This window comes from Neolamprologus brichardi, chromosome 23 (assembly GCF_056152115.1).
Source record: "Neolamprologus brichardi isolate AB-2024 chromosome 23, ASM5615211v1, whole genome shotgun sequence".
Classification (NCBI taxonomy): Eukaryota; Metazoa; Chordata; class Actinopteri; order Cichliformes; family Cichlidae; genus Neolamprologus; species Neolamprologus brichardi.
Genome location: NC_142125.1, coordinates 596,855 through 606,971, shown reverse-complemented (window position 1 = coordinate 606,971; position 10,117 = coordinate 596,855).

Sequence of the window (10,117 nt, the reverse complement as noted above, 5' to 3'; positions counted from 1 at the left end):
GACAGTCATTGTGGGGCAGACAGGACAGCGCCTGCAGTAAGTTAGGGAGCGGTGTGTGTGGATGTGGCCTCTCAGCTGAATAGTGAGACTCCAGCTGTCTGCTATTGTGTGACACTCCCATTACCCCACCACAGAAACAGGTCGACAGCCACAGAACAGCTGGATAATGCACCGTCTGCCTGACGACACACTCTACCTCTCGCACACTCGCCTCGTCTCTATGACGATGTCGACTTGATGCTGTCAGGTCTGGAACCAGCCGGTGTGATGTGCCAGCGCTCGCACTGCTGCCTCTAACGTTCAATATTAGAGCAAACGCAAAGGTGGCTGGGTCAGGAGAGAGTGGGAGCTGATGATGAGTGATGGATTAGAGGAGATGCGGGGAAACAGTTGTATTTTTATGCTGAATTGCTGCACCGGTGTCGCCCACATCTTCCCAGTTACGACCAATGAAAACACAAAATGTTATTTTGCTATGAAACCGAGCACGATACGTTCTCAGGGAGCAGGATTAGCCGTACCAACAGCTCAGCTAATTAAAGCAGGCTGCTGACAGTTGTCAACATGACCCTTTGCACGACGCTCCCCTGGGGGTCCTGTTAGCATGCTAATGCTAATCCCCAGTGACGGGGGACAGGGCAGGGCTGTCCCCTGCAGCCTCTGCTGTTGTGACCACAGGATGTGTCAGGACAGGCACGATGATGTGCTAACATGGAGACGTCCCCATGTGCATGTCACACATCTGTAATTAGAAAAGAGGCAGCGGGAGAGCTGCAGGGGACAGTTGTCGTGGGACCACTTGATCTCTGGTCTCGACACAGCTCAGAAAAGAGCAATCTGTGCCTAAAACGGGCTCCTAAAAGAGCAACAAGCTTTAATGAGACGCTTTGCTTGAAGAAAAGTGGAAAAGAAAAGCACGGGGCCACAGAAAATACTCCCACAGCCGTGGGAGGGTTATGAGGGAGACTTCCTACACCTGTCTGTCTGTCTCGCTCTCTCGTCTCCTTTCCAAGGGAAGGTCAAGGACACATGAATATTCATGGAGGAGCCTGGCACAGGATCGATGGCTTTTAATTGTTTTCTCTTGGTTGGTGGAGGGACGTGCCAGTGTCTATTGATCTGTTTGAGCAGAGGCCACTCACAGAGCACGACGGAGAGACCTTTTCCTGACTGAACGCACAATACACTGTGTGTGTGTGTGTGTGTGATTACGATTTTCATGCACAAAACCACAGGCTGCGTGAAAGTGCCTCCAGGGCCTTAGAGCTGCACAGGGAGGTGGAGCAGACCAGGAGAAGATGAACATCTGTCCACAGGTCGAGAAGAAGCTCCGTACGTTACTGAACATCACAGGATCAGCTGTTTGTGAGGGAGAGGGAAACATCGACGGCAGGTCATCATCGTTCTTAATGTTCACATTTTAGTGCTGCTGATGATTTTGTTTCACCTTTATTTGATCTGCTTCTGCTCCACGCAGGTGAATGCTGTGCTTTCTCATTCTTACATTATATTAAAAAGCAGTTATTTACTACAGTTTTAATTTAACACTCAAAACACAAAAAGCCTTTTAACTGTCATGACTTGTGGTTTTTTATCAGCCCAAGGTTGAAGACTCTCCTTCTCCCCAAAGTTTGCATTTTTATGTCGACTTCTTCTCTACACTCGGCTTCATGAAAGTAAAGCAAACAAAGAAAATCTCGGGGACACTAGGAAAAAAATTATTGGAGAAAGGCTGAGACTGATAAGAAGAAGGCACAGGTGAAACAGGAACAAGAACAGGAAAACCCCGACCAAAGGAAACGAGGATCTAAACAAAAAAACAACAAAGATGAGACAAACACATTTACATACGTAAAAAACTGCAGTAAGCTGGATCTTATTAGGTTTGGCTCGAAGGTATTTTCAGGAAAAACGTAAACTTTTTGTGTCAAACTTCCAGGACCACGTGTAGCTCATAACATGTTTTTCTTCTAGTGTAAAGAAGCACAAACGCACTGTGGAAACACATTTAATGAACCGTCTGCAGGACGATGAACAGCCAGTGATGTCGTAAAGTAAGTGCGATGTTTTCACATTCAGTCAATCTGCTGCCATAACTCTGCGGCTCAATCGTTTATTGTCAGTGTCCGGACCTCCGCTGGCTCACAGAAAATGAATGTTTCGACAATCATGACGCGATCCATCCCTGAAAGCGTGTAAGAAGAGAAAAATGCAGTGAAAAGGGATCCTGCCTTCTCTCTCTGCACCTTTTACCCTCCGCAGTATTATGATACTGATATATATATACAGTATTATATATATCATATTATAATACTGCAGTATTACCATAATACTGCAGTATTATATATATATAATACTGCAGTATTACCATAATACTTTTTGCGGCTCTTTGACTGTTGTGATCACAAACCATCAGGTACACTGTGTCTGTGCTCTGAAGACCAGTGTTGGTCAAGTTACTTGAAAAAGTAATTAGTAACTACTTACTGATTACTTCTCCAAAAAAGTAATCCTGTTACTTCACTGATTACTTATTTTCAAAAGTAATTAGTTACTTAGTTGCTTTTTAAAAGCATGATACACAACCTGAGTAGGTAATAAAGTAACAGATCTTTCAGCCTGTGAGGTCTGAACGTCAAGGAAGGAGGTAAAGGAAGGAGGTAAAGGAAGGAGGTAGGGAAGGAGGTAGGGAAGGAGACTACGCACCTCAGGCTTCCAGAGGTGAGCAATTTATTTACAGTGAACTCAATTTAATGTGTAACTTAACAAAACTTCCCCCCAAAGTAACTGAATTAACAAAACTCAAAACTCAGCACCACTCACTCAAACTGAGGGATGTAAAACTCTACACAGATGATTAAAAAGACACAAAACCTCTTCACACTTCTAATATGCACATTTACACAACTAAATGGCTAAATATTAACGAAAAGAAAAAGATTCAACAAATCCCTTTAAACCTCGACTCAAACAAAAGAAACCCCTCCACTTGGTTCGACCTGCTGATGTCATGTGTGACATCATCAGCACTTTAAAATGAGGAAATGCTAGGCGGGCGTTTCCCCACACCTGACCCTCATGAAGACTGAAAAGACAGAACAAATGAACAAATGAATCTGTAACATAATAAAATATAGAGAAACGTGTAACTGAGTATTTGCCTTCATTTGCAGCATGTTTGATTCAGAACCCCTCCACAAACAAACCCGGTGAGTGAGTGCACCGATGTTATGTGACAAATAGCAAATCATAGCAAATAAATAGAAACAGAATAATGCGCAAAAAAAAGGTCAACACATGTGGGACACACGGAGAGCAACTGCTCCACTGTCACACAGCCCAGTTTATCTGCATAACCCATCATATAAAATTGAATCCAATGGAAAATCTCTTTTTTTAAAATTGGTTTATTAGTTTTAATTTTTTAATTTTCTGCACACTGCATTAAGCAAAAATGTAATTATATGCAAGTCTTTGACTTGAAGAGATGTTTAACACTGAAACCTGTCTGCATGTTGCAGCAGATAAAATAAAATCATGTTTTGTGTTGATAGATGCAAGTAAAACACAGTAAAAATAAGTAAAATCAAAGACTCAGCAGCTCTTAAATCTATTGTCAGCTGTTCAGCAGGAGTGGGGCGGGTGGAGGTTTGCCCACAGCGGTCATGTCCGTGGGAGGATGCGTGGGTTTCTCTGCAAGCGTCACGTTCATGTGGCAGCGCGCTCGCTGCGCGCTCAGATTTAAGTTTAATTTTTCGCTGTAGAAACAAGTTTCCCTCCCACGCAGAGTGAATAGCTTTTTACAGAATTAAACTCAAAGTAATCTGATTACTTCCACGCTGTAAACGCTGCATGGCCGTACTCTCGCCATTGCTCCTTATTATCCACTGTTGATCTGCACACGTCTGTTACCACGGACGCCGCATGCTCGCACGTCACCGTCATGAGACTCATCACGACGGTTTAGTAACGCAGTAACGCAGCGTGCTTATGGGAAAGTAACAGTAATCTAATTACTTTTTGCAATAGTAATCCCGTACATTACTCGTTACTTGAAAAAAGTAATCAGATTACTTTATTACTGCCTCTGCTGAAGACTGAAACAAACAGCTGCTCTGAGAGGACAGAAGAGTTCGGACCACCTTTCTTTACAAACACGAACATATCCTGTTACATCCTGGAGATTTCTGTTTGTTCTGTTGTGAGAAACGTTCACGTCTGTTTACACTGCAAATCACAGACGAACGCTCACCTGTCTCCCAGCCAACCACATCTTTCCCTCTGCAAAGATTATCCCCTTCAGGGGTCTCTTCTCTCTATTCCATTTATTCTCTTGTAGCTGGTTGAATTTGTCAATTTGAACAGGCAAAGTTGGGAGATTGGCAGCAAGTGAGGAGTAAAGATGAGGGTGTGCGAAGTGGAACAGAGGATGGGGGGAGGAGAGAGAGATACTGTGACAGTCATCCATTTGACCCAGGCTGTTGAGTGAGATCAGTCTGGCTTGTCAAATCTCTGTGCTAACAGTGAATAGCCATATCTGTGCAGGGCATAGAAGGGTGTCATGCACTATGGTTTCATGGTTCAGGATAAGGCTGGATGAAGCCATTGGCTTGATGACACAGACACACTTTCACTTTCCTTCCAACTCCTCGTCTCCTGCTTTCTGAAACTGAAACAGGGCGCTTGCTTCAGTCCAGCGTGCCTGTTTTTATAGAAAAACACTGACAACGAGCAGCTTTGCTTTATTTTAAAGAGGCAAACAGTTCTTGCTCACAGATTAAACCCACCCTCCAATTATTGCACAATAAGAACCCTTCATCCCTGCTTCAGAGAGGCCCTCCTCCTGCTCATGTCTCCAATACACTGTAATAACCTCCTCATCCACACACACACACACACACACACAGAGGACCTATTACTGCCTCATTAGCCTGAATCATACAAGAATTAGACTCCATCCTGGCGACAGAAGCACAGAAATGGCTCTTTTCTTGCTCAGGAGTCAGGGGTTAAGTTACCAATCAAAATAGCCGGGCAGATGTATCGAGACATTTTAATATTGGCCATTGTGGAAGCTGTAAAAAATTTTAATCTCTCTCTGGCACGGTTGCCCCCTAAGGCAACTCAAATAACAGTCTTCAGGAGGGGGGTCGGTGTTCAAAGAATTGATGTACCCTGTGGCATTTGGATAATTGTGTTGGAATTGCTGCCACCTCGAACAGTTTTCAGGCTGAGCAGCTTTTCTTTCTTTAAACTATTTGCTTACCTGGACCACAGATTTCTCTGTTTTCTAACTGCAAGTGTTGGAATTTGGTGTTTTTTCTTCACTTTCTCCAGAGAAGATGTAGATCTGCTGAGAGCATCCAGGTACGCTGACACGTAATAATGCAAAGTGTCTCTGCTGCGCTCGTTCATGCAGGATAAATAAACGTGCACAGCTCAGTGAAAATGCAACAAAGTCAAACCGGATGCACAACGAGAGCAAAACAACATATTAACTGATTCATATAGAAATACAATAATTATTATATTGAATATTTCACGGTTCACTGTATGAAAATAATTGTTATATGGAAGCACGACAGTCATTAGTGCTCTGTGATGCTGCACGTGTTGGTATTGAGTCAATACGAGGACATACAGGGCCGCAGTTTCCAGCACTGATGCTTACAGCGAGCAGCGTGTCATCACCAGTGTTGGTCAAGTTACTTGAAAAAAAGTAATGAGTAACTAATTACTGATTACTTCCCCCAAAAAGTAATCCAGTTACTTTACTGATTACTTATTTTCAAAAGTAATTAATTACTTAGTTACTTTTTAAAAACAGGATTTACAACCTGAATAGGTGATAAAGTGATAGATCTTTCAGCCCAATTCTACTTTTTCTGCATAATCATCATACAAAATGTAATCAAATGGAAAAGTCTCTTTTTAAAACTTGTTTTATTAGTTTTAATCTTTTAACTTTATGCATCAAGCAAACATTTAATTATCTGCAACATTCTCTGACTGGAAGAAATTAGTTTAACATTTAAACCTATTTTCTGCACATTCCAGCACATAAAATAAAATATTTTGTGTGTTTACACTCAGTCTTTCAAATAGATGCAAGTAAAACACAGCAGAAAATAAATAAAGTCAAAGACTAGCGGTCCTGTTGCTCTATTTTCACCTGTAAAGCAGGAGTGGGGTAGGCGGAGGGTTACCCTGGTGCAGGTGTGCAGCGGTCAGTGGAAGAATCCGCGAGTTTCTCTGTGAGTTTCCCATTACGTCGTAGCTACTCGGTGCTTGTTTGGAAGTTTAGGGGTTTTTTTCGCTGTAAAAAGAAGTTTTCTTCCCACGCACAACGGACACTAATGTTTTTGTCACTTTTTATGGAATCAAACTCAAAGTAAGGTCAGTACTTCCACGCTTTAAACGCTGCACGCTCATACTCTCTCTGCACTCGATATATGATCCATTGTTGATCTGCACACAGCTGTTGTCACGAACGTCGCACTCGCTTACGTCACTGTCATGAGACATTCTCGCAAAAAATCACGGTTTTAGTAACGCAGTAACGCAGCGTTCCTACGGGAAAGTAACGGTAATCTAATTACCGTTTTTGCAATAGTAATCCCTTACTTTACTCGTTACTTGAAAAAGTAACGCGTTACTGCCCATCTCTGGTCATCACTTCTGCAATTCGTTCCACAATAATTAAATAACACAACGACCTTTCAGCTTCTTTCAAAAACGTTTTCTGGAGTTTAATCGTGCCGTCTGCACTTTGACTTCTTATTTTCCACTGAACTTAAAGACAAAGAATTGATCCTATCACGTTAGCAGCATCGACACTGTGGATGTGTCGCCCTCCTCTCACAGGCCCTGTGGTGCCTCTGACTGTGTCGGCTGCTTCCCTGTTAGAAGCCTCTCCAGCACTCAGTGTAACCAGCTCCTGTCACGGGGTAGAGGTGGGAATCACCATACATCCCACGATACGATTTTATTGCAATTTTTAAAAATATTTTGCGATATTCAGATTCTGCACATAAAGGTAAACTTTATCAATATTCATTTTCTCTAATATCAAAGTCTCACACTCAGTCTTTCTCTCATTTCAGTTTGATTGTTGACAAACTGAACGGTTTGTATTACAGTCTAGTCCAACTTAACTGAATCAACCATCTGGTACAATTATAGCTATTCTGAACTATGCAGTTTATGAAAACTATGCAGCCCCTTCAGCAACTGAAGAATTTGAAAGTAAATTAAAACAAAATATAATTTTACATTAAATAAAAAAGTTTTAAACTTCATTAAAATAAAACATGTCTTAAATTAAAATAAGTAAACTGTCATGTTTATTGCTGCCAAAAACAAGTTAAACACATTTGGACAGTGAAGGAATGTCAGGATTCTTGCTCAGAAAAAGGATCAACATGCTCTGAAGTCAGAGCACAAAAACCTTTTTGTAACAAAGTATCGATTTCTGCTGTCCCTGTATCCATACATTATTAGAAACAAAATATCACCATGCTACACAGTATCCATTTTTTCCCCACCCCTATCATGGGGACACTTGAAGCAACAACAGTCTGCTTTCTTTGAAACCACAGAAAATCAGGGTTCAGACTATAGAGCTACTGAGCACTCAGTATAAAGGGCAAACTGGGGCAGGTGTTTTTACTGGGCCCCAGTTAATATAATATAAACCAGCAGAGGGGGCAAATGATGAAGACTGGGCTGAAACAAAAGGACTCAAACTCACAACTCTGTTTATCAGGTCCTCCAAAGCAGATTATTTCCATCGTACCTGTCGGATCTTCCTTCTTCCTCTTTATTTCCTTCTTCTTCTTCATGTGGATGTTCCTTCTCATCGCCTAACCCCCCGCCCACCCCCCAACCCCCATTTCTGTGGTCCTGTCCTCACCCAGGGTTCAGACTAATGACTAGTGACAGTCCACTGAGGGGAGCGAGCTGTTTGCAGTCAGCAGTGCGTTTGTTGGTAATTATTTTCTAGAGTGTCACATTAGTGTCAGCCTCATGGCGGTGAGAGAGGAGCGAGGACGGGGCCGCGGCGCAGAGTGAGGGGAGGGGAAAGGGTGCGATGTTTGGTGGTGGGCAGTGTTGTGTTTATGTGTGCAGACTGTGTGGTGGGCTGAGGGCTGACAGCGCTGTTTGCAAAAGCTTTTACACTTTTCCTCTTTGAGTCTCACCTGGATTACAGGTAACATGGCTTTAAAATAAAAACATTAAAAAGGTGGAAAGATTACGACCAAAAAAAGGGCAGAAAATCCAGGCGCAGCCAGTCGAGACGGGTTTGAACAAGTGCTCAGAGGTGTTCGGTTTTCCAGCCGGATAAAGACATGAAAAGCAAAACGCAGGACCAGCTGCCTTTCAGAGTCTTCATCGTCCATGTTTGTTAAATTAGTGCCACCAAACTAGACCCCAGAAATCACTCTGGGACAAACGTCCGTTTTTTTCTTCCTTCTGTTTTTCCAAAATCAGGAAAAACAAGCATTTAGGTAAAGATGAGCAGAAACTAGGAAGCACACAGCAGGCAAGCAGATCAGCGGATTATGATCCCGGGTGGAACTGAAAACATTCCCTGATATTTATTGTTGAGAATAACACATCTCGTTATTGGTAAATTTGCCCGTCTCAGCTTAGTTCGTGTGTTAAATAGACCTGCTCAGCAACTTAACTACAGTGCTGACAGCTGGGCAGCAGTTCATGAATAATGCACACGATGAGTGATGCATTTATTTAACCTCCAGATGTAAAGAGTGTAAGTGCACGATTACAAGGCTGCCTGTTTTAAAGCTGGGCGAGTGCAGCGCTGAAGCTGGTGGTTGTTACAAAAATGATATTTTCAGAGCCCAGTTTGAGTCGTTTGGATTCACTGGAGGAGACAGAAATGACACTTTAGTGACCTTAGTGTGTTATTTCTGTAACGTGGGGAAAGCCTGAAGAATAAATTCATCATTGTGTTGTTTATTTATGAAAACTGAACGTGCTGCACGTGTAACTTTCTGCTCAGCTGCGTACAGACGAGTCTGTGGACGAACAAGAGATCAGCAGATTTTATTGACAAATAAGACATTAGAAATAGAAAGATAGATAAAACTTTATTAATCCCTTGGGTGGGTTCCTCTGGGAAATTTGGTTTCCAAAAAAGCACAGCACCGACAGAAGTTACAGAGTTAAGAATATTATATATATATATATATATATATATATACACATATATAAATACAAAGACATATATAGATAAAATATACAAAAGGGATAAATAGGAATAAAAATAAAAATAAAAATACAAGTGAATTGCACATTTCAAGTATATTGAATATCTATTGCACTGCTGATTATTAACAAAAAGTATTGCACAAAAGGTAATTGCTAATGAGATGTTTGGTGTTGTTTGACATAAATATTGTGCTGGCTATATGTTGATAATAATTAGGGTAAAATCATCATTAATTAATAGTAATAATAATAAATATATATAAAAAAAAATTCATTGTATTTAATAAACTCTGTAATTGTTTTGGTAAATTCAGGTTGGACTGTTCTCAGCCTCTTTCAGGCCTGTTCACCTCCAACAGACGATCTGTATTTTATTCTTTCTGCCATATTTAAATATTTCTCTCGATGAAACAACAGCCTGTTTAACTCTGCTGGGTCTATTATTATTTATTTATTTATTATTATTTATTTATTATTATTTATTTTTTCAGATGTGGGAACTTTGACGACTTGTTTCAGGATTATGAGACAGAAGATGGAAAATCAGCTGTTTTAATTCTGCTTATTAAGACCTGTTTAGCTTGTAACTGTAACTAATAAATACATTATTCTGAATAATGTGTTACATATATTAATAATGATCAGCATTGTTTGTGGTTATAATGGTTATTGTTTTGCAGGAGGTAACAAAAACAAACGCCGTGTCTTTGAAAGCAGGATGTGAATAAGTAGCCGTGTTGGTGTTCAGCATGATATTGCTGTTTGCATCTGCAGCCTCTGTGACCTTTAACCACTGCGTCACTTTGTCTTTCTTTTCTAATCCTTCCGTCCTTCCCGTCACTCACGAGTCCCACATCACCTGGTATCCCAGCACGCCCATCATAGC